At 44.4% G+C, this 4,997-nt stretch overlaps 1 non-coding gene across 1 annotated transcript; it reads left to right on the forward strand.

Moving 5' to 3' along the window:
* Window positions 1–1,713: 1,713 nt before the first annotated feature.
* On the forward strand, window positions 1,714–1,905 carry LOC116973838. The gene has a single exon (XR_004412146.1). It is a non-coding gene; the product is annotated as a U2 spliceosomal RNA (small nuclear RNA).
* Window positions 1,906–4,997: the final 3,092 nt, after the last annotated feature.

Here is a 4,997-nt window from a genome sequence, read left to right on the forward strand (position 1 = left end):
AGCCGCCTGAGCCGCTGGAGCGGCTCTCGGGGCAGGTGCCTGCGAGACGCGCTGCTTGAGGGGCGCTCTCGCTACTACAAGGCACAAAAGCTCCAGAAGAAGGCGGTAGGAACATTTAACCGGGCGTTCCGCTATCCCCACACCGCGCCGAAGCCAGTCCCGCTAGTGCCTGAGCTGCGGGCTGGATGTCTAGCCATCCGAAGAGGCATCCGGCCGGTGGCTTCCGACTTGTCGGAGGGGACGTCTCTCCACCCGCATGGGAGAGAGACAGCCGCCTGAGCCGCTGGAGCGGCTCCTGGAGCAGGAGCTCCTGCGAGACACGCTACGTGAGGAGCAGTCTCGCTGGAGGGTTCAGGCATACCCTCCACAGTGCCTAGGCACTGCCCATCGCTTCCTCCTTAGTGTGGTTAGCTTTGGGGTGACCAGTGGCTGGGCTGGTCATGAAGAGGGGTCACTGGCTGAACAATATCGGGAGTATGCTTGAGGTACAGGATCAGGAAGAGCTGCTGGGTGTGGCCGCTATGTGGCTCCACCACTAGCGAGATGGCTTTTCAGTCTCAACTGATGGCCAGCTTACTACCTGTCTTTTCCAAAAAACCTCTCCAAGACAGGTAGCCATGAGGCGTTGGTTTTATCACGCCTCCCCTAAATTGCATTTACTCAAAGTGCCCGCCATTATTGGGGGATACATTGAGCAGCGCGTTTAACCTAAATATTTTAAAAATGCATTTGGTACCCTGACGTCGGCTATCATGTCCACCTGCTCATTCCAGAAGGGCAGGGTAGTATGGCAAAACATCTGACCCTACTGTTCAACGGTATACCTCATAACTTCTGAAATGAACTCACAAACCTGCCCTCAATCTATGAAATTAACAGGACTATGAGAACGCCGACCTCATAAGCACAGATCCTGCTACCTGGCACTTACCAAACCAGTCCTAAAAAACTGGACGAAGTGTTCAAACTATTCGGCACAAGAGGGCAGAGTCTGGAATGAGCACCACACTAAACCAGACAGCAGTACCTCTACGTGTCCACCAGGGGCGTCTACCTCATGGTACTGGTGAAAGCTCGGGGCCTGCATGCCAAACCCGTAGCATTTTAGGCCACGGCCCAGAGCAGGCCCCAGGGGAAAATGTGCCACCCCCCAACAAACATCGTCCCTACAAGAACAAGGAACCAGAAACTGAAGAAAACAACAATGAAGACAGATAAGTATGGTTCCTACCATCACATAAAGGTTAAGGGTTGTACTAACAAGGGGTGGATGAATCACGCCTGGTTAGGAAGCTATCACTCTTGGTAGTTATATACCAAAAAATAAATACAAGGGGAATAGAATTAATATCTTGCCACCAATTCAGCAAGCACCCCAAGTGGTCTACCCTCCCACGATGGTGAATGTCGCACCATCGTTGATAAACCACTTGAGTATTTCACCAGGTATACCCATTCATGGGATTTGTAACTACTACCATGGATCCAAGGATACTTTATGGTAGACATCGACCTTGAAGATGCACACTATTCAGTACCTTCTCATATAAGTTTCGGATATACCGCAATTACCTGGATGGAGTAACCATGATGAGCGTTGCGGCATTTAAGTCAAAGTTATCCAGAATCAACTAGCCCTGACACTTAGAAACATTCCGTCATGGCATGTCTATATATTAACGACAAACTATCCTTGGATACAGCTTTAGCTGCATCGCTTCTTGGCCTTTTGGCTAAGATCAAGTGTAGTATCTGTTCTTATCAGTTTAATAATCTGATACGTCCCTTATCTAGGGACCATATATTAAATTGAATTTTGGAACAGGGAGATGGAATAGGGGCTTGCTCCGTCCACTCCACGCATCGACCCAGTATTGCAGTGCCTCTGGGAACGGTGCACAAAATATATATCCAGATATTTACGTTGACCATCCACAACGTTGTTATCTGGTATTCATTAAGACTATCAGTCATGGTGCATTAACCACCAATCAACTACGTGGCAAAGTAATTGGGATATAGCAGCATTACCAGCTACTGAACTTTGTACCTTTCCTATGAGCTGAGATACTAGTGTTCAAAACTATCTCCATACCTGTAATATGGGGGCAAATGGATTAATCTGTAGTGTTATCATGGAATTTATTGGCAGGAAGGATTATGGTTGTACACTTCCACCTGTTTTGAGTAACATCTTATGTGTCCTGATGTGTTACTGAGCTTGTAATACTTAATGCCAATATGAATTGACTTAAACATGTTATATATTAACTTACTTAATTCTAGTGAAGCATTTGCTCAGTAATCCACCAAATTTGCATGTTCGTTTATAAGATAACAACATCAGTGGTGGCATATACCAAACCACTTGGGCGGAGAACATCGATATTAGGGGACAATTTATTAACAATTGGAAACCGTATGTCGTCAAACATGTTTGACCATCAGTAACTCACCTATCAGGTGAGCTAAATACTGTAAACATACATTTAAACCAAAAATATTTGCTGAAATCACTAAGCAATATGGACACCAGATATCGATTCCTTATATCCAATTAAATCACCACGTACTAACTTACGTCACATGAAACCAATCTCAAGGCAGCGGCAATGGAGACATTCCCGCGTATTGAGGGGTGGGGGGAACCTAATCTCTATGTTTTCCTTTCCTTCTACCTCTTCAATAGGTACTACGGCTTCATCAGTCGGGTACTACGCAAATTACAGTGGACCAAGTCCACAAGCATGGTTCCCAGTGATCCTCGACATGGTCATTAAAAGAATTGCAGAATTGGGAAGACCATTGCTGTGCTTGGATCAGGAGCACTATCAACCTGATGACAGCATTCCGTCGCATATCCTAGGGAACATACCTGAGGAGCATCAAGAAATGGTACACTGTTTCCAAAACAGGAATTACACATTCAACTATAACAAAAAACTGTACTGGAGCTCCTGGCAGGTCTTCACCACAATGAAGGACATGTTCTGTTAGCCTACTCAACTTGGGTACCGCTCACTGGTGATCAGATACAGGAGAGGTATATCAATCCATTCCCCAGAAATAGGTACACCCAAATTGGGATGTCAGTGAAATCCTGACATACCTTAGGGGATGATCACCAGCCAGGTCACTCACCCTGGAACAGCCTACCCTGAAGATGGACATGCTGGTGGCCTTACATCAACACAAAGAGCCAGCTCTCCCATCTACTGCGATGGGACAACATGGTTATAACACCAGATAGTGTCACATGCCCATTCAAGGGTTGGCCAAACAGAACAGACCAGGAACATCAGGTCCAGTCATGAAATTCCGGGCATACCCACCTGAACCACGTTTTATGTGTCATGACCCACTTAGAGATCGACACAATAAGGAATACCGAGGGAGAGGAAAAAGCCTTATGGGTCAGCCACAGGAAACCTCATGGTCGGGTGACGAGCTAAACTATCTCTAGTGGCTCAAGCAGGTACTGGGAGTTGCTGGAGTAAATACTAACGTGTATAAAATCTTATTCCACCAGAACAGCTTCCACGTCAGTAACTAAGAGGATGGACGAGCCTATGGACCACATCCTGGCTACTGTAGGGTGGTCTAGGGAGTATACGTTCCAAACTTTTATAACAAACCACTGACAGAACCTGTATCGTTTGCAGAAAAAGAATCTGCAAAAAATATATAATTTAAGCCCGGGGGAGCAATTGGTCTTGTTGTTGTTAATAACACCATTATTGTTTTTACAAACAGATTCATGGTTGATTACGATAACATACTTCCTCCCTCGAATGACTTCGGCAGCGAGTGAAGTATGAACTGTTACACGGTTTGAAATCACAGAGCTTTGAAGTCTTCACGTAGTCACTCACGTGACTCCGAAGTAAAATAGTAAGATTAAACGAGAACTTACCAGTTTGAAGTTTGATCTGTATTTTATGAGGAGTTACGATGAGGGATTACGTGCCCTCCGCTCCCACCCTCATTATATGGATCAAACTAATAAATTGATGTCTCCTTATCTTTACTATGTTTACTTCAAATAACTGTGTCTATCTGTGATTCCACACCGCTGCTTGGAAGTATGCCGCGCCTGCGCACTGAGCGGGTTCTTCACGTAATCCCTCATTCGATGATAACCTATTACAAATAACCATTTTCTATGAGAAAGTTCTTAAATATTTAAAGGTCAAACTTTGATTTGCATCGTTGAAAAGCCAACTATCTTTCCAATGCAAATACATTGCTGGGTATATGTATTATTTAATGTTAAGAATGCTGAAAATTCTATTTCCTCTATTGATTTCCAAGTAGATCAAAAAGACCTAAGTAACAAATGCCAAAGTAAATGCATTGGATACAGATGGTTTGGAAGGCTGCTGGCGTGTTGGCCATTCCACCTTTAAAATACAAAGCATGGAATAAAGGATAACTCTTCATTGTTAAGTTCTATTCATCCTAAACCCATGGAAATTTTCTATTTTGGCTGCAGCAATTGCATTTAAACTAGTTATAATAAGTCTCCTTGGCTTACTTAACATGACTCATCCTGAAGTAATAGAATAAAAAGTTAATATTTTCCACTGCAAAAAGTTCAAATGAGATCAAAAGAGGCAAAATAATTGCACCATACTTCTGCAGGACATGGATTTTGTTCAGCTAGATTAATGACACACGTACAACAATATGTTCCTATTAGGAGGGAACCTAAATTAATTAGGCTTTGCATTTCACTCGTCTTTTACCTCTCTTCCCCTCCTGATCTGGCATCCTTTGTGTCCTGAAGATAAGCACAAAGTGGGCCGTTGTGTTAACATAACGCGTCATGCAGCATTTCTGGAGAAAAAGTGTGGCTGATGTTTTGGGTTGGAACTCTTCTTCAGACTGAAAGGAGATGGGGATCAATGGGAGGGGGGGGGGGGGGGATGGGAGAGCGAAGTAGAGGGAGATGGGTTTCCCCCTTCTACTTTCAGTCTGAAGAAGGGTTCCGATCTAAA

Source organism: Amblyraja radiata, chromosome 5 (assembly GCF_010909765.2).
Source record: "Amblyraja radiata isolate CabotCenter1 chromosome 5, sAmbRad1.1.pri, whole genome shotgun sequence".
NCBI lineage: Eukaryota > Metazoa > Chordata > Chondrichthyes > Rajiformes > Rajidae > Amblyraja > Amblyraja radiata.